Source organism: Corvus cornix, chromosome 3 (genome assembly GCF_000738735.6).
Source record: "Corvus cornix cornix isolate S_Up_H32 chromosome 3, ASM73873v5, whole genome shotgun sequence".
Taxonomy (NCBI): domain Eukaryota; kingdom Metazoa; phylum Chordata; class Aves; order Passeriformes; family Corvidae; genus Corvus; species Corvus cornix.
In genome coordinates, this window is record NC_047056.1 from 113,023,510 (window position 1) to 113,043,894 (window position 20,385).

At 40.6% G+C, this 20,385-nt stretch overlaps 1 protein-coding gene across 3 annotated transcripts in view; it reads right to left on the bottom strand.

Annotated features, from left to right (window-relative positions):
- MSRA (methionine sulfoxide reductase A) overlaps positions 1-20,385 on the bottom strand; it is a 237,702-nt gene that overhangs the window by 208,163 nt on the left and 9,154 nt on the right. Inside the window, exon 1 of one of the 3 annotated variants that reach the window (XM_010411391.3) lies at positions 9,229-10,747. The exons of the other annotated variants lie outside the window; for them this stretch is intronic. The gene's annotated coding sequence lies outside the window, so the exon portion shown is untranslated. Of the gene's footprint in view, positions 1-9,228; positions 10,748-20,385 lie in introns of those variants that run through there. 3 annotated transcript variants of the gene reach the window in all.

Genomic DNA, 20,385 nt, shown 5'->3' on the forward strand with positions numbered 1-20,385 from the left:
TGTCTTTTTGGAATAGCAGCTCTCACCAATGGAAAGATTATGGCTTGGTTTCACAATGTTTGAACTACACAAAATATCTGTAATCATCTTGATGACCACTGAAACTTAATCATCTTGATGAACACTGAAGCTGGTTAAAGGCACTGGGACTGTGGAATCTGGAACTGCTTAATCAAAAACATTTTCAGATAAAGGTGACACTTCCCAGGTTGGAAGGGAAGAAGGTTTTAATTCCACTTACTGTCAAACAAAACAAATTTTAAAAAGTGCAAGTTTCATGTAACTCAGACAGAAGCTGTGTGGAGATAGCAAAGGTTCAAGTCTCACCAGTCCAGTCCAATCTCAGTAAAACCTGTGAGGTGCAAATTTTGGCTCAGCAAAAACAGAGTTAACAATACAGAACATTTTCTCCAGGCTCTTCAATTTTATATAAAGCCAATTTTGTCTGAAACTGCTAAGCAGTATTCATAGGTTATGAATAAAACTATTTAAAGGATAATCTAAGGGAGCCTTTTCATCAATATTAAAGTCATTGCACATTACACTGAGTTACTGGAAAAGGATATTACTCTAACTGCTCCCAAACTGTGATTCCCAAACTAGGAATCACAGCCTGGCATAAGGAATCTGCAGGTGATCCACACAAAGCATTATTTTCAGGTGGATCTTTAGCTCTGCAACTCTGACAAGAAGTTTTTAGTACTTTTCTGAGCACCCACAGGAGTGAGGAAAAAACCCTTTTTGTGTCATTTATTTGCTCAATGAGAAGCCAGATCTGGAATTTTTTAAATACAGCAAGTGGGGTTTATTTGCTGGACCCTGAGCTGCAGGGTGGGAAGAAGGTGGGAACAACTACATTGACAGGGTTGAAAGTTTTTGGTTCCCCTTCTGTAATTGCGGTATCTGTGGGGGCTCTCTTTGGGGTGGAGCATCCTGGAATCACGGAATGGTTTGGGGTAGAAGGGACCTCAAAGCCCATCCCACCCCCTGCCATGGGCAGGGACACCTTCCACTAGCCCACGTTGCTGCAAGCCCCATCCAGCCTGGCCTTGGACACTTCCAGGGATCCAGGGGCAGCCACAGCTTCTCTGGGCACCCTCCCCACCCTCACAAAGAAGAATTTCTCCATAATATCTAAGTCAGCTTCACAGCCAAAGCCTCACAGCTTCCCAGTAACAGGAAGGAACTTTCCATGCTGCTGCCATCTCTAGAGGATCCTTAAGGACAAGAACTTTTGAGATTTGAATCCCAATCCAGGAATACAAAATACCCCATCTGGACAGAAAGTGGCAGGAGAAAACTCAGGTGCTTCAGCAGAAATCCCAAATGAAGGAAATTGTGCAAATGCCCTTCAAGGCAGTAGAAAGACCAGTGGAGGTCCTGCCTTTCAGTCCATCAGTGGTTTCAGGATCAGAGGAAGTGCACTCCAAGTTTTCCATTGGGTATTTTGACTTTTGGGCTACACAAGGCTCCTGGTCTCATCTTGAGACATGCAAACGACAAATTTTCTTTTCACATGTCCCTCAGAAAGGTGAGTGAAGGGTCAGTGTGTCCCTCACTGCAGCATTAAACAAAAGCCAGCCTGAAGCTCAAAGGCACATTTTAAAACCCGTAACTGCATTTCCTACCCAAATCTATAAATTTTTATGCTTAAAAATGGCTTGTAAACGAAAAACAGTGAATGTGAGGCAACATAAGAAACTCCAACTCCCACGACAGGCTTTTAAGGAAATGCTTCACTACACGGTGAGCAGACAAGGACTTTACACATTTCTTTGGTTTATTTTTAACTATTTTTAACTATTACAAATGAGGTTAGAATGGTTTGCTAGAAAATAATTACAGATTTTTTGGTCAAAATGTCACTCAGCAACTCAAACTGAAGCAGGTGTACAAACTGAGTTGAACACCAGAAAAACAAAAAATTCTTTAAACAAACTTTACGATACCTGATTATAATGAAAAAAAGTAAATGGTTTAATTACCTCAAAGAAGCACGAGCAAAAAGTCTGACTTTCACCACATATACATATACATATACATATACATTTGTATAGATACATACACACCCCTCTCATCTTTAAATAAAATCTTCTATGTGAAAAATCATTAAAACACACCAGTAAGCTAATCATAAAAAAAATGCATATAAAAATCTTGCAGTTTTTCCAAAGCAAAGGGAAAAATATATTTTCTGGAACATAAAGAAAAATCCAAATATGCTAAAAAAAAATCCAAGTAAAGCGTGAAAATAACTTTAACTGACATGCAGCAGTAATACAGTAGGATTGCTGACTCTTAATATGCTGTCCAAAATTAAATTAATTTCATTGGCTCTGTTCCCTCATACCCCAGGAACACGGGACAAAGATAAAACTCTCTTTCCCTGCCAGCACAGGAGGCAGATCATTTACTACAAATCACAGAGGGCAAGGGAAATCGATGCTGCAGAGTAGAACTTTGTGTAACCAACAGATTTCTGTTCCTAATAGCAAAAGAAAAGTGACCATGAAAACTTGTCTGGAGTCACTTCTTGACAAGACTTCGCCTAAAAGCATTTTTCTCATCCCCCCCTTTCTTTACTTGGTTTTGTTCTTCCTATTTCTGTCATTTTTTGCATTTTCTCACTCTCTGATTGTGTTATTTTTATTTTTTTTTCATTTTCAAACAACCTTTGGCTGCTGAATACCAAAAGATTTGTTTCAATGAGCTCCATATAAAGGAAGCAACAAAGCAAATCCAAGACTGGACACTCCAGGGCACAGGGCTGTGCCCTTTCATTACGACACATAGTCAGGAATGTTTTCCAGTAATATCAAGCATAATTCTTGACAGTGGGATTGTACCTGATCCCACAGGATGGAACAGCTGAGAGGAAATACCACAGGCAAAATTCTCCACATCTCACAGACAGCTCGAAGGTGACGTCTGCAGTTGGGAGCACTGAGAGTGTCTGTGATAATGACAATTGTGAAGACATCTGTCATGCAAGGGACATGCAAGTTTCATGTAAAAAAAAAAAGACAACAGAGCACAGGAAACACTTCCCTTTTTTAAAATAAAAATTAGAGTAAGGAAACACCCTGAAAGTTCACAAAGAGCACTCAGAATATTGTCAACTTTGTGGCACTACAAGGTCATAAAATCCAGAGATGCTGTTGGTTGTCACAGGTGGGTGCAGGATTTGAAAAAATCCTAGAATGGTTTGGGTCAGGAGAGACCTTAAAGTCCCACCCCTGCCATGGGCAGGGACACCTCCACTATCCCAGGTTGCTCCAAGTCCTATCCAACCTGGCCTTGGACACTCCCAGGGATCCAGGGACAGCCACAGCTTCTCTGGGCACCCTGTGCCAGGGCCTCTCCACCCTCACAGCCAACAATTCCTTCCCAATATCCCATCCATCCCTGCCCTCTGGCACTGGGAAGCCATTCCCTGTGTCCTGTCCCTCCATCCCTTGTCCCAAGTCCCTCTCCAGCTCTCCTGGAGCCCCTTTAGGCTCTGGAAGGGGCTCTGAGGTCTCCCTGGATCCTTCTCTTCTCCAGGTGAACACCCCCAGCTCTCCCAGCCTGGCTCCAGAGCAGAGGGGCTCCAGCCCTTGGAGCATCTTTATCCCCTCTTCTTGACCCTCTCAAACATGTCTGTGTCTTTATTATGCTGCTTTTAGGAACAAATTATTTAGAAGATACTGTGTTTTACCGGGAACTATTCCACCTGAGGCTCCAATAGCTTGGAATTAGGTAACGGCCAAATCTGCCTGAAAGTGCCCAGCTCTGGCTGCTGACTCTGAGGGAAAACAGGAGTAATGAGTCCCACATACCCACACTGCAGATCCTGATCCTGGCCCAATTCTCTCATGAGAGTCTAAAGAGACTACTCCAGGTTAAAATCTTACGGATTAATAGACAAGATCACATGAAAATTAATTTTACAAGTTGTTAATTGAGTGTCCGTAAAAATATTCTCCCTTTTCATCAAGACACATTCGGCCAAGTGCATCACTCTTAAAATTGTTGTCTAAAAAGTCAGAAAGGTTGGAGAGAACTGGCAATAGTTGGGCCTTTACATTAGCATAAACACATCAAATATTCATTACAGCCGAAGCACTCATTATGTCAGCAGCTGAATTAAATAACAAGAATAATGTTTCCCAACGATAAAAATAAGTGCCACAACAGTCTCCTGCACCAGAGCAATTTTCAAAAGGAGACAGTGAGGCAGTATTGCAGGAAGCACATTGTTCTCTCTGCTAAGACTGCTTCATTCACTACAAATATATTGGCTTTTAACAGTTCCTTTTCGGATTAATTTCTACCAAAGAGAAGGAATTATGTTCTACGGCGTGAATCCATATGAAAGGAAAAGCATTATACTGGGACGACAGGGTTTATTGCAACAGCAGAATGTATCTTAAATGCAAAATTACACCAACACTATGAGTTTACCAGTTTAATCATAGCTTTAAAAAAAAAATCAATACAGCAGACATTACATAAACTCATTTATATGAAGTTTTTACACTGGGTGCACAAAAACAAAAAAGTAGAGCCAGAAGTGTAAAGGCAGCAGAACAAAACATCTCAAGCCCTTGAAATGCATCACAACTGTGCACAAGTAATGGAAAGATTCATGAAATACAAATAGAAAGCTGTAGATATAAACAAAAGCCGTATAAAAGGTAGATAATAAAGCCATTAGGACAAGGAGGAATGGCTTTAAACCAAAAGAGAGTGGATTTAGATTATATACGGGGAAGGAATTGTTCCCTATGAGGGTGGGGAGGCCCTGGCACAGGGTGCCCAGAGAAGCTGTGGCTGCTCCATCCCTGGAAGTGTCCAAGGCCAGGCTGGAGATGGGGCTTGCAGCAACCAGAGATAGGCGAAGGTGTCCCTGCCCACGGCAAGGGGTGGAACCAGATGAGCTTTAAGGTCCCTTTTAACCCAAACCATTCCTTCATTCCATGATTCCATCCTGTCAATGAAAGCAATATGCCTTAAACAGTTACTAGTAAAGAACAGATCCTCTTTTTGTTCCCTTGAAGTCCTTCCTGCCTTCCCACCTGCGGAGATTAGAAAGAAGATGGACAATGAACAAACAATTCACTACTAAGGACAGAGCAATGCAACTCTCTCCAACTGAGAATAGATTATAACAGAAATTCACTGGCAAACACCAGGCTGGTCTCAGAAATGGTAAAACTGCCTAAAAAAAGAGGAGAATACAAATTTCCTGGAGACGATTTTATCAGCAGATACCACCTACAATTCAGTGTGAAACCTCCCATCCTACCATGTTCAACTCCAACCATTTATGTCAATACAGGTCAAAACAAACTGAGATTTTTCTGAGTATGCTCCTCCTGAACCTACCCACTTTCCCTCAGTCTGTCCTCTCCACAGTCTCTGTACTTGCTTTAATCTGGGGTGGAATTTTTACTACCAAAATCACTGTCTGTGGAAAACAAAAATTTGAATCATCTTAACACTGTACTGTCTGTAGAGTTCTTAGTTTTCACTTGCTGTGCATTAGATGAACAAGCAAACTAGACCTGATTCCTATTCCTATCTGTAGGACTGGAAAAAACACAGCTGTGGAGCTTCTAAAACAAAACCCACACAGAAGTCTTTCACGGGGTAAAGCCCTTCTACACTGTATCTACTCTTACACTGCACACTTGATGCTGTGCTGAGGTGTAAAAGGGACGGACAAAGGTTTGCATGGAAAACCAATACAATGGAAAACTCTCAGTGCTGAAATCCAAAGTTTGAAGTTGGAGAACAAGGATTAAACCCTTGTTATGTGTCAGGAAAAAAGCAGGAACTCTTAAGTACATAATCCAGCACAATGGTCAAAGAAATATTCCACTTTAATGTAATTTAGCAGAGAGAAAACAATGGGTTTTTCATGCTTCTTCTCTTATTTTTTAGTAATAATTTATATGGAAGATCTTTTCATTGTGGTTTAGTGAACTCGAACCAAACCTTTCTTCAGATCTTCCAGTTTCCGTTGGCATTCAGTAAAAGTGTTGTGCTCATATGAGGGAGACACTTTTCTTGGGATCTGATTAATTCCTAAAATATGGATCTGGAAGTGTCTGAAACATCAGTCATGGACCAGCTGCCCAGGGAGGTGGTGGATGTCCCATCCTGGAAGTGTCCAAGGCCACGCTGGACAGGGCTTGGAGCAACCTGGGATGGTGGAAGGTGTCCCTGCTCAAACTCAGGGATTGGATATTCCCTGACTTCTCTCCTATTGATCTGTTGATTAACAAGATAAGAGCACACAGAGAAAACAGTGCTGCAAACATTGTGTATTTCCTGTTTTAAAACCCCAATATTTCATAGTACAGAGGTTGCAACTTCAGACAAACCAGAATTTGACACAGGCTGAAGAGGTCAGCAGCAAACAGCAGAAATGATGACACCAAGACACTGCTTGATCGTGGCAAACTTAAAAAAATAGGTGATTAAACAAATGTAAAGGAGAGACAATAACGGGAATTTTTTGCATGAACTACAATTTATCCCTTAAAACATTTGCAATTCCATAGCATCCAATAAATATGGAAGAACTGCTGTAGTGACTCAGAGGAACAGATGTACACTGGGCATAACTTAATTATAGAAAAAAACCAGGAAAAACATGGATGTCCATAATTATCAAGAGTACAAGCTTCTATTATTTCTACAACGATTTTTGTAACAAAATTGTCAGACTCAGTCAGATCCTAAACAACTGTGTTTTATCTATAAATAAATGAGAATATAGCAGACAATATAACTTTAAAATACTACAAATTAATATTTTTATATTCTTACAATTTTTGCTTCTATTTTCCATTTTTTTATGGTCAATAAAGAGAGTGACTCACAGGACTGATGGGACAGCCTCCCTAATCACCTCCTAAAGGTGTTTATTCCTCCACAATGACTACAAAAGTTACTCAACTCACTTAAATGCTATTTTAAGAGGTACAGTGGACAAAATTATATAGATTTTGCTCAAAATTTCTGTGGCAAGGAAGAGGACTGTGGCCTACTATATGAAATAAAGGAGTGGAATTCCACGCAAGTCAATCCCACTGTGCCAAGAGAAAACACCGTGGAATGGTGGACTACAAAATAAGCAATTATTCTGGAGTTATGGTAAATAGTAAATGGTAAATGGAAAGGGCCTTAAAATATATACCAAATATAACTTAAAAAAAAAAAAAAATTAAAGTATTGTTATAGACACTGAGGACACCTCAGCAATGGCAGCACATGGAGTTCTACCATAAGCAGAATATCAAGATAATCTCCCATGGCTACAGGAATGCAAAATAACACCCAAAACCTCCATAAACTGCATTTTAACATTTATATTCTTCTCCTACAGCCATATTTAGGGAGAATCGACAGTCACACTGAGAATTGCTCATCTCTTCCTTGTCCAATAACCACAGGGGTTCAGAGTAAGCGTTCATTTTTAAAATGCTTTAATATACCAATATAAAAGGCACAAACGAAGCCCATTCCAGGTCCATTTTGATCTCAAACTACTTTGATACTAATTAAAACAGCAGAGTAAACATTGGTTAATCTCCTATTAATCGCCACAAGTGAAATCAGACATTGGCCCATCACAGTATCAAACATGATGTTCTAATGTGAAATATTATCTGTGGTTCAGTAAGAAAAATCAAATTAAACCCCAACCACCAACCCTCACCTCCACACTGAAATATGCCCACATTAAGGAACTGTACAATCCAATCTAAAATAGGTATTAATGATTCATTAAGAATTAAACACAAATTGTTCATTTATGAAGTTATTAAACCTAACCAATAATTAAGGATCATAGATGAATGGTGGCAATGAATAATCAGATTAAAGTATCCAGTAGACTCCAGTTGGTAAAGAAAATATATAAATACAATGAACCATGTGAAATTACACCACAAATTCCATTTGCATGCAATCCAACCAATGTTCAGATTCCAACCATTTAAGCCTTGCGATTCCAGCTTCATTTTTAACTTGCCAAGTTGGGATATTTTCCAAAAAATCAGCACTTAGATGAACTTTTAAAATCAAAGAGTTTAGCAGAAAGAAAAAATATTTTATTATGTAGGCCAAAAGAAATGTGCAGTGGTGTGTATCTCATTTAGGAAACCAAAATGTACTGACGAGATATTTCAGAGATAAACAGTGTTTCCAACATTGTAGGAACTGCTTCAAAATAATTTCAGTGTCCACAGATGTTGAAATATTTGTACAAATATTTCTCTTTATAAATGCGCTGCAAGCACCCACATGTTGATCGTGTTTAAAACCCAAATTTATGAAATTATGTAGGTACTCAAGAGAGAAATACGGTTATTTTAATGTAGCACTTAGAAATGTAATGGTCATTTTAATATTTTCCTTAGAGGCAGCACAATAAATGTTTTCTGTTGTTTTCTGAATTTTAATAGGGGCACCCAGTAAAGATTTGGTTAGGAATGTTGTGATTAAAGAAAACAGCAGATGCTTTCCGACTGCACACGATTTCTGAGAAATAAAGGGAATTCCTTCCAGAATTCCCCACGGACAAACAAACTTAGGACACTGTTGTGATGCAAACTCAGCCCAGCACATGCCCGTGTCCCTGAGCACATCCCATGGTAATGCCTGCACAGCAACAACAGACAAGAACCACACAGAGAGCAGAACTCAACTCCTCCAAACACTCCCCTTCCACCCAGGATCCATCTGAAATCCCCCACAGGATACCTATTCCCACACGGGGCTGTTGAGGATGTTTTTCAAGGATTTAGAAAGACAAGGCTGCTGTGTGATAACAAATTTTTCTTCAAAACTCCCTAACAAACCCTATTAAAAGGTTTCAGTGAACTAAATATTAATCACAACAGCATCTTACCCACTATTTAACTACAGCACCTTTCAAAAGGCTCACTGATGTAGTAAAAATCAGACAGATCTTGCTAAGAAACCAATTTAATGTAATATTAAGTAACCCAAGTTTTTGACATCATCAAAAAGACCAGTTAATTTTAGCAGTCTCATAATCCAAATGCCACAATGCACAGTTAAAACACAAACACATTCCTATTAAAAACCTTTCCAATAATGTTGTTTCTTCCCTTCAGCAGGGAAGAATTAGGGAAATGTACTTGTGCAGCATGCCAGGAATTGCACATCTCACAGGCTGAACAATCCAGTTTTTAAGGATAGGGTAATACTTACTCCAAGCGAAGCCGATCCGTAAAAATCTACGGTTTACAGTTACTCCCTGAAATAATAATGCTGATTGTCACAGCAGCAGGAGGATAATCCCAGCACATCCAGGCCTAATAGGCAGTGTGATCATATTTGCTCCCAGGAAATCAGAAAGCAGGTACCTGTCTCCCTGAAAATCCAGGCACCTTTGGAGAAAACAATGGACTTTCAGGTGCTTAATTTTTATTGAAATCGTAAGGCGTCCATGCTTCAGCCATCAGTGATTTTTTTAATCCATTTTCTTTTAATTCCTGAGAAAAGAGCAGATTTTTTTCACTGTTTGCAGCAAACAGGTCCTGTAACTACAAACTGAAGTTTCCATATCCAGTGCCATCAACTGTGTCATCTTCAAACATTCCTCACTTGGCAGCAGCCGATATTTTTCCATCTCTTGTTGCTTCTAAAAGTAGAAAATTCAGCGATTTCAGATGCTCTCTAGGAAGATGCACTGAAGGGAATGTTTGAGAGCAGGAGCAGAATAACCACACTCTGATTTTGCCCTTCAGGCATAGCCTGGGTGTCTTCGGCGTGTCCTGCTGGTCTTCAGGTTTGTCCCTAAAGGCTAGGACGTGAAGCCAGGACAGCACCAAGCAGCAGAAACAAACGTTGTGTCTTTAAGAACATACTCACTTTTCTATTGAGGTGTCACAACTTTCTCTCTACTCTTACTTCGCTGCTGGGTCAGATGAAATCTTTAAGGAGGTTCCATTAAAAGTTCGTTTCTGTAGAGAGAAACGCTGGAATTCCCGTTCCGAACGTATTCCAAAGGAGGTCAGGTTTGGTTTTAAAGCATGTTTGTGTCGATGAAAAGTTTTTGTTTTGCTGCAAAAAATGAAAATTCTCCCTTTTATTTACACATTCCCTCTGTATTCTTCCAAGTTACTCGGCTCCCTTACAGTTTAATCAGACATAGGGGAAAAAAAAAAAAATCACCAAATATCGTATTTCCCATATGTACAAACTGACATTGTGGAGGCTTCATTAAAGGCTTTTATTTCTCTGCTCACTGCTAACTGGACGTCATTTAATGTCACCACCACTTCCCAAGAGCCCAAGAGACTTAAAAAGCGACGGAAGTTTGAAAACCAAAAAAAAAAGTTGTGAGTTTTTCTGTACCCCAGGACGGTTTTCTTTCGCGAAGCTCAAGCCGAGACAGCAGACAAAAGAAGCTGATTTGACTGAGCCGTGCCAAGTCTTGCCTTTTTTTCTTCCCTCGCCTCACTCGCTCTCTCGCTCTCTCGCTCGCTCGCTCCCAGCATGGCAACCTTCCCGAGCAGTCTTGGCGGAGCTCCAGCCTGTGCCAGCCTGTCTGAATCCTTGTTTTCCAAAAAGATGCTCTTTGCGAATCAATTAATAGATTTCCAAACAGGAAACTGTGGGTCAGTAACCAAATCTTGGCACCAACAGCCGCTGCTCCTGCCAAATCAGCTTTATAGATTTCATGGTTCCCTACCTTTTACAATGGATGTAACGTTTGTGCTCCCGGAATCGTGGAGCACTGGAAGCCATTCCCTGTTCTCGCAGGGATAAGAAATCTGCTCACTAAAAAATGTCCGCATGCGACACATGAACAACCTGCAGTAAATCAAGACTCTTTGGAAGGCGGGTGTATGTGTAATTTTAATAAGCACCAAATACTCCTTAAAATAATGTGTTTTCATTCTCTCCTCCCCAGAATCATGGGAAGACGCCAGGAGCAGGAGATGTATATATCTGAATTAAGATCACACTCGGAAGTCATGCACATTTTAACTTTATCTGAACTCCAGCTTGAAAACCACCAGTTCTTCTCAATTCCACCATTATTAAAAATCAGCTGAAATTCAATAAGGAATCGGATCCCAGCTCCTACACAAAAAATCTCCCCATATCCATAGATCCAATGATGTCATCTGTTAGTTCAGCAGCTCAAGTTCTTGTGGCACTCAGAGCAGAAATGGCTCAGCATTAATGGTCAACTCTGGTGGGAAATTTTCTGATGTGCTGCAAGACTTTAAGGATGGAAAATTATATTTGGAACTTCATTCAAGATATTCTAAATGACAAGAACTCATGTGAGGAAAATTACAGGAATAAACTTTCTTTTATCTTCAAGCTATTTGCCAAGGCAAAATGCCAACTTTTTAAAATACATGCATTACATTAATGAGCTAACTAGATTATTCTGAGGGAAAAAAACTTCCCAAAGTGTTTAATTTTGTAAGTTTATTCAATAGAGAGTCTCAGAAGTTCACAGGATCATAGAATGGTTTGGGTTGGAAGGGACCTTAAAGACCACCCTGTTCCAGCCCCTTGCCATGGCAGGGACACCTTCCACTAGCCCAGGTTGCTCCAAACCCCGTCCAACCTGGCCTTGGACACTTCCAGGGATCCAGGGGCAGCCACAGCTTCTCTGGGAAACCTGCACCAGAGCCTCCCCACCCTCACAGGGAAGAACTTTTTCCCAATATCCAAGGAAGTCCCTCTCTGTTTCTAAAGGTTACTTTCTGCCAGAGGTTGGAAGACCTTATCTGATGATTTTTTTTTAAAAAACAGGTTATTTCTCTGTCCTTCAGACCTTAGACATCCACCCAATGCTCCCCTTGTCTTGTTTCCAGTGACTGTAACAGTCCCATCCACGTTTCTCCCAGCAGCCTCCCAACTCCAGAAGAAACACTGTCAACTTTAAAATCAGATTTTTGCCTCAAAATATTGCACACTACCCCATTTCCATTTGCACCTCGCATCCTCGTGACAGGCTAACCTGGGGAAAAAACACTCCTATATATAAATTTTTTCTATTTCTTTTCTTTGCGCACTTGACAACAAACTCTAATGTGTCACTTTGCCTTTACTGAAAGACCTCTCAGGCATCAACACGGGAACAAAAAGATCTCATGGAAATTATTGACAGTGGAATTAACTCTGACAGGCTACACTACTGCAGCAGTCACTATTAAATGCTCAGCTTTTAATTAGTTTTCCTTCAAAAAACGTATGTATTGACAACAGGGGACTTCAGCTATATTAAATATATATATATAATTCCAATAGAGATGAACTAGTTTAACTATTCCTTCATTACTCTTAGTGAAAGTAAGGCAGGAAAAACAAATAAATTCCTGAGCAGCCCAATGTTTTCCTGAAAAGAATTTCCTAACAGGATGAAGAGCCTTATTTTAGCCCTCAAAATGTTGCTCCAAAGGCAGAGGATCCAACGAGAGTGGATCTCATGTGCAGGAATGATTCCACTCTTCCTGCCTTAAAGGCTTTTTTTCCAAGATGTAGTTTACTCCTAATTCCCTCTCTCTCTCCTCTTAAGGACTCCAACTGCAGGTCTGCTCCACTCCATCGGAACTGCTCCCACCTCCCTCTGTGACACCTTTCAAGATGCATCATCCTGCAGTCCAAGGTGTCGATATCTTTCAATGGAACTCATTTCTCCTCCTTCATTTCTCCCCCTTCACATAAAGAAGTTTCCACGCCAATCAGTCGAGCGCTCAGTATCCTCCAGATAGGAAGAAAACACAAAACTTTCTCCACACCTTGTTTTGGGCCTTTTTTCATGTTTTCTGCCTGTTTTTCACTGTGTTCCCCCTTCAGCTTCTCCAATTTGCTCTTCTTCTTGTTGTCTCCCACAGTTCTGAAGACAGCCCTTTCCTTTCCTTTCCTTTCCTTTCCTTTCCTTTCCTTTCCTTTCCTTTCCTTTCCTTTCCTTTCCTTTCCTTTCCTTTCCTTTCCTTTCCTTTCCTTTCCTTTCCTTTCCTTTCCTTTCCTTTCCTTTCCTTTCCTTTCCTCCTTCTTGCTCAAAGTCTATGGATTTTTCCTTGGAAGGCTGCAATAATCCAGTCCTCAACTCCCAGATAACTCAACCTGACACCAGGTTCTGTATTAGTGACTCCATAAAATGCTTTTTTACCCTCACGTTTTTCTCCTGAACATTCTCCTCTCTCCAGCTATCCCACTGAAGTTTCTTTGATGCTATTCTCTTCCAATGCACAAAATATGGAAAGAGTTGAATTCCTCATCACTCCAAGTATTCTCCTATCCATCTCCAGTCCAAATTTGACCATCTTTGTTTTCTACCATTACAGAACAACGCGGAGCTCTGTCCTTCAACACTATCTACAACCCCATGCTCAGATAAAAATCCCCAAATTTATTCTTTTGCAATATCTTAGCTATCACTGATCTTTCTTTGAAGAATTAGGAAAAGATTAATATTGGTCTGTGCCTTGGTCATCACGTTTCAAATTCTTTTTTTCATCTTGGACTTGATGATCTTGGAGCTCTTCTCCAACCAAAATGATTCTGCGATCTTTTATGCATTTCACCATGATGCCCCTAGAATTCATTTATTTAAAATTCTCCCAGTGAAAGCCTCCTGATGTCATCTTACTCCCTTTTATCCGTGTATTTTTCCACCTCTCTCAAACGTCCCTGTGTCTCCCCAGTGTGGTATACCTGGATACCTGTCCCAGTGCACCTGTGAAGATTTCCCACCTCCCAAGTGGAAAACTTTGGAATAGAAGAAGTAACTCATTCATTTAAGCTGTTCTATTTGGAATACAACCCCAAAGAGTTACTTTCAAATGTCAGGTATAGCTTTTATTTCCCTTTTCTCTTCCTTGATGGAACACCTCAGTGCCATGGACCAATGAAAGCTGTGTAACGCTTCATCCTGACCACCTGATACGAGGTCAATGTGGGTGTGACAGTTCCCCAAAACATTTTATTCTTAAGAATAAAAACACCAGCATATCTGGCATATCAGGGCTAACTCTGTCAGTCTTTCTGCTATCACACTCCTGTTATAATTTCTGGGCACTCCCATCAGAAATAAGTGAAGCCAATTCCTCTGAGGACAAGCTAGAGGTTTTTAGGAGTCTAATTTTGGAGCCAGATGCTTCTCTGATTTATTATTGAAGGGTGAAAGTGCATCATGTGACAGGAAAAAGGCAACTTTTACCTGGGCTGCTCATAAAGAGATGATGACAAAGAATTTCCTACGGGCTCTCCACTTTCCTGCGTTTCATTATTAAACAGCCAAACACTGGGGAAGCTCTAAGAACATGTAAGTGAGTGACTGTAGCTATTACATAGAGACCAATATAATGAAAAGAAATACTGAGAAGGAAAGAAAAAAAGTAATACTGCAGCCATCCAGAAGTGGCAAGGGAAGACAGCGAGAGCTGAAGTCAACATTCCAAAAATCAATCAAATAAAATGGAAAAAATATTAAAAAACACAAGAATAAAGGCATGAAAAATCTGAATATGAAGGACTAGACCTGCAAGGGCCTCAGGTCCTGCAGATTTCCCAAAGTCAATCAACACAAGGAGCACTTTTGGCAGCTTGTTTTGCACAGTTTTGATGTCCCCAGTTAATTCTGGTCCAGGATGGGCTGTCTCCTCCTGGCAGCTGCCCCCCTACCACCTGCATTTACCATTTGTCATTTTGACAACATCATATATGCCTGACTGTGGTCCTTCCTGTGCCATGGAAAACATTAGCCCCAGGAATGGAGAGTTCCAGCTGAATCCAGGTGAAAATCAAAGGAGCGGATCCATGAGCCCGGTGGGTTTAGGGCTGGCGCTGTCACACGGTGGGGTGGAGTCCTCCAGCTTTGCAAGGCAAATAAATGACAAGACCAAACTCTATCGGAAGCTGTCAACAACTTCCTAAAATCACTGTGGGATTATCCTTCAACTGCTCATCATGTGCTGGCATTCTGCCCCAATTTGAAATTCCAAATCCATGGGTCAATCTCCACTAAATGTATTCTTCTTCAGTTTCCTTTGGACCAGATGGTCTCCAGAGTATATCCAACAGAATTTATATTCCTAGATTAAAATATTTTCCCATTCTCTTTGTCCAGTACCACCCAGAACACTTCCAATATAAAGTGCTACATGGGTTTTTAAATACCATTGGTACCATTAATTGTTTATTATCCCCTTTAGGTCTCAGGAGAAAAACAGATACTTAAAAAAAACCAAAATGTTGGGAGCCCAGCTCCACAGCCAGGGGTGAGTGCCATTTAAAAACTGACTGCAGTGTGGAACACGAAAAATAAATGCACAGAACTTGAGGTAGAAATAGTTACTCATAATAAAATCCACAAGTTAACTTGGATGGAGTGAAAATAGACTTGTGGCTAGAAAAACTCAAATATCTTCAATTATTATGAAAATGGAGGCTCTAAAAAATCAAGTAACTAAGAGAATTTATCCATAGTTTGGTCAGGTTAGGGTTTCATAATTCCTGGTGTGAGGAATAAGAACATACTCTTTATTTTGCACTAAGCAAGGGGTTTATTGTAAAATTCAGGAACAAAGTGCTTTGTGTTAAATTACTGAATTTTCACAAATTAAATATTTTAAACGGTTCTACAGAGAGCAGTATCTCAGAATTCCTCATCTTCATCCAGCCATCAGCCCAGAGAGTGCTGGTTTTTCCTCATTTTCAGCTTCCATTATACTTAATACTTTCACAACAGGAGTACCTGGGAACGTCTGTGCACAGGTATCCACAAGGATAAAATACACATTTGATGATCTTCTTGCCTCTCTCTCAAAAAGTTTGCTTTCAGTTGTTGTAAACTAAATAAACACTGAGTAGGTCTTAATTGGTGTGGGAATATTTAACACAAAGACGACTCCTTAAACAAGGACTTAAGGAGAAATGAGTTACTTAATGCCGAAGGGTGAGTGTGGAAGTCTGCAATTCCACCCCACCAAGGACTGGACAGAGGAACACCCAAATCCTGCTAAACGTTCCTTCGTATCCCATCCTCTGGACTCGTGTCACCAGCCCAGGCACAGCCCACCACATCCAAAAAATGATGCTGTGTCCAACTCATGACTGGGAACAGTTCCAAATCTAGGAATTTCAGAGGAACGTACTGGTTGACCAGGGAAAGGACAGACCCAGGATCTCTCCAAGGATTTAAGGAGGATCCAAGTCATGTTCACGTCCACAACCAGGGGCACAATCACAGTCACAGAAACAATCCACAATTCCCATGCTGGATACACAGTGTTAGCCTGCATCCAGCTCTTCCTGAGTGGGATGGAATCCTCCTCCAGTAAATGACAGAGTCTTTCAGGTCGGTTGAAAAGCAGTTTGATGACTAAGAATGGCACAAGGGACCAGATTAAATCAAATAGCAAAAAGTGTAGATGACTGGTAAGAAAACAAATGCATTAAAGCCACTCAACAGTAAGATATGAGCTGTGATGTCCTACTCTAAATCCCTTCAGTGCTCAGAACACGGGTTTTCAGCAGGAATTGTGTTCAGCTGCCAACAACATCAGAAGACACCTTTCAGAAGCAGAACTTCAGAAGTGAATGTGGCAAACAGATGGGCTGTTGGTCCTGCTGCTTCATTCCAGAGGATGCAGCTGGACTCCGGGGCAGTTATACCCATTTATGACTGTATTTATGAGAAATGCTAACAAAGCAGAGGAGGATCAGAACATCCTAAAATTGTTAAAAAAAAAAAAAAAAAGGATCTTTTCTAAGTTCTGAAGTTCTGAAATACATATCTTACGAACCAACTGTAAACTTATCTCTAGGTCACCTTAGGAGTATTTTTCTTCTTCATATAAAGATGTATTAGAACATATTAGGACATTCTGGTTAATAATCCACCCTCTACATTTGGCTTGCCTGCTCATTTCTTCCCTCTCCTGTTCCCTTTCTGAGTAGTAACTTGGAAAATTGTCATTCAGGATCCTACTGAAATGAAGCATTATTATTCTGTGAGAAGCTTATTTTATTAGAAGTTGTCTGAGCGCAAACTCTTCCAGATGAGATTTTATCTCTGCTCCCCAGCACGCATCAGATCAAGCTCAGTCAGTGCGGAAGGAAGTTTGCACATCCCTGTTTAGGTAAGAAGGGGAATCCTTAGGGAAGAACATAAACAAAAGAAAGCAAGCAATGTAAACAGTCCACATAGACCCTATATATCGTAATGTTATCTCTGGTGCAGTTATTTTGATTCTGATGATCTTAGACAAAATCCTACTGCAGTTTGCTAAAGCGTATCAGGAAATCAGCCACTGATTCCCTGACTTGGAATTTTGCCGTTTTTCAAAATGTAAGCTCAACATTTGAAAGGAGCAGACGACTGCAGACATTTCCTCTCCGAAACGAGCAGATCAGCTGCCAATCTACCGATCCCATAAATCAATGATCTCCCAAAGCCCCTTCCAACCTGGATTATCCTGTGATCCCACTCTGCCATACACATGTACCAGACCCTGTCAGTTCCACCAAGGGCTGTCTGGAGTCATCCCTCTCCTCCCTCATCCAGCCTGTCAAGTCATCAGTGCCTGACCTCCCCGATTCCTGCTCCCACTTTAGGAGTCCTGGGATGAAATTTCCACGAGTTGAATGTTTGATGAACCAAAAAGTGCATTTTTCGCACTTTTTGAATGGGGAATGTCAGAAACACAAAGACACTTCCACTGTCTGTGTCTGTACACAACACTTCTCATTGCTCACTGGGTTCCTAAAAGTTCTCAGCCAGAGACTCAGGCACCAAATCTCTACCCCCAAAGTCCTCAAGTCTAAACAAATGTCCTCAAGGTGAGGGATTTCTGTCTCACATTGAGGGACACCAAAAAAACTAGTTCCCGCTGGAGTTCTGCTTCTCAGCCATTCCTGAAATGTGGGCATTCCTTAAAGCATCTCTGGAGGCTCCTAGAAAGTCAAGAGGCTCCTAGAAAATCAAGCCCAAACTATAGTAAAAATACAGGTATCATCTACCTGGCCACGTTTCTCAACAGAAAATAAGATCTTATCTTCAAAACAAAGACCCAAACAATCTCCACTAAATTCCAATTTTGCATTATCTGCAGCAAGAATTAACGATGAGCAATGCATAAGAAACTGCAATAACCATCCCTGGATTGTGATGGGTTTTATGGCAGAGGTTTTTATCTGATTTGTATTAAGGACTTATTTATGTGCATTATTTTAATTTTACTGGAAATTTAAATGCAAGTTTCATACATATCATAAAAATTTGCAACAAAATAAGTGCAATAATCAAATGTATCCATACCACTGAAATTTCATACATAATAATTAAAAGATAAGCATGGAAGGATAAAGCAATGCCTATCACACAATAAATTACAAGCCAAATAATTCAATGGTTGCAAAGTAAAAATAAATTCAATAAAAATTACGTAAACCTGAAGTAAAGGCAATGTACACCACTGTAATTTGAAGGTATAAATTTGACAGGAAGACATTAATTAAACCAGAGAAGCTTTTAAAGCTGAAAAAATTCAAAAGGAAATACTGTACATCAAAGAACAAAAGGACTAAAACACAGGAATTAATACCTGAAATATTCAAGCAACTTTAAATCTGCCTTAAGGACTGTTCTGCACTTATCTTCTCTCAATTATTTTATTATTTTATTATCTATTCCTTGTGTGTTCTGAAGGAACTAAAGATGCTGCACCTCTGCAGTTCCATGTGTAAACAACTTCTCTCTCATTTGGATAACGTGACTTTGGAAATTCTTTCCTCCATTATTGACAATGTTGTATATGAGCATGAACCAGGAAAATTGAAGAAAGTAAAGGAAAAAAATGTGATTCTGTGAACTGGTATTTGGTGTAGAGAGTTCAAAAAAAATACAGCTTTTCACCCTGGGCAATGAGAATAACTCAAAAAAAAATTAAAGGCTTTATATTGAATATCAACTACATGGATAGGTGATGAAGACAGCAAAGCCAGGACTCCGTCTATACCTGGTTATCACACAGACACCTCCATGTGAGCTGGTCAATGGACCCTGCACTGGTCACTGGACCCTGCAGTGGCCACTGGACCCTCTGGCAGCCGGTGGAAGAAAACAGCATTCTGGGTGCTATTTCCCTGATTTAAATGTCTTTTGATGAACTAAAGACACCAGTGCCCATTTCACCTATGACAGCCTAACTCTGGGTATTGCTGCAGCACCACTCAGCCTCTTCCAGTGCTCTGTCCCACCCTGTTCCTGCTGCAATGTAAAGTTTGCCCCATACTCTCCTACCTGCTGTGGAAAGAGAAGCAGTGGGATGCCTAATTCCATGTCTCTGCCTGGGATATACATTCACTTAATCAATTATGGAAGAACATGTGGGATCCAGGGCACAACGTTACCTAAATGTCCAGTCAATGTCATTCCTGCACTAAAGATAAATGGACACAATCAGCCAAAGGAGTCCAATGTATCCCAGGACTCACACAAAATCAGTTAAAATATTCTCTAGATAGAAAAAACAACCTCAGTAAATATAGCCTTGTGTTTAGCTCTCCTAACTGATAGGTTTAACACCCCAAATTTGGCTCATTCAGACATGTACATCCCGTTTCAAAACAGCAGCAACGAGAAGCTCCTGAGCCCTGTGTAACGCAACTACCTTCACCCAGAATAATTATCCCCTTTTATTACACGACTTCGAACGATCTCCTCATAGCAGCATCCACACACAACCCTCTGGGTTCCTTTTTCATTTCGGAGAGGGAAATTACGGCATCAGCACGAGAAGCCTCCACCAAGCCTCATTTGCATGCAAGAGGCTGCCAGTTGGGTGAAGTTTCTCCCCATTTAGGCAATGCTGTCTCCCAGCAACCCGAGCTGTTGCCAGGAGAAGCCCCAGGAGCGCTTCCTCCGCACCCTCCGGCTGTGAGCCGCATGCTAAGCAGAGCCCCAGAACTCCAGGGACTAGGAACAACAGAATTTTTTTTACTTTTACATTTTTTGAGGGGTTTAGTGATGAGTGATGTCATCAGTTCTCTTGGGATGTAGTGAGAGGTGATAAGTAAGTGCAGGGTTATTCCACCTCAGGAGCAGCATTTGGCAGCTTGATGTGCAGCTCTGTAAATATATTTCCTGTATGCTTTCCATCTCCCCAGCATCCTCTGTGCCTGTTAACTTCCTTTGGGTGGCTGTTTTCCAGCTTCCAAGAGCAAAAAAGCACGTGCAAACAACAAAAAAAATCTCTTTATATTGACTTAATCTTTGCTTCTCCTTGCAGCACCTTCCAAAATGTAAAATGCAATGGGGGGGTTAAAAGTAATTCCTGTCTTTCCAACAAGAGCACAATATTTACAGCTGTACAGTTGGCTTGAAAATGAGGT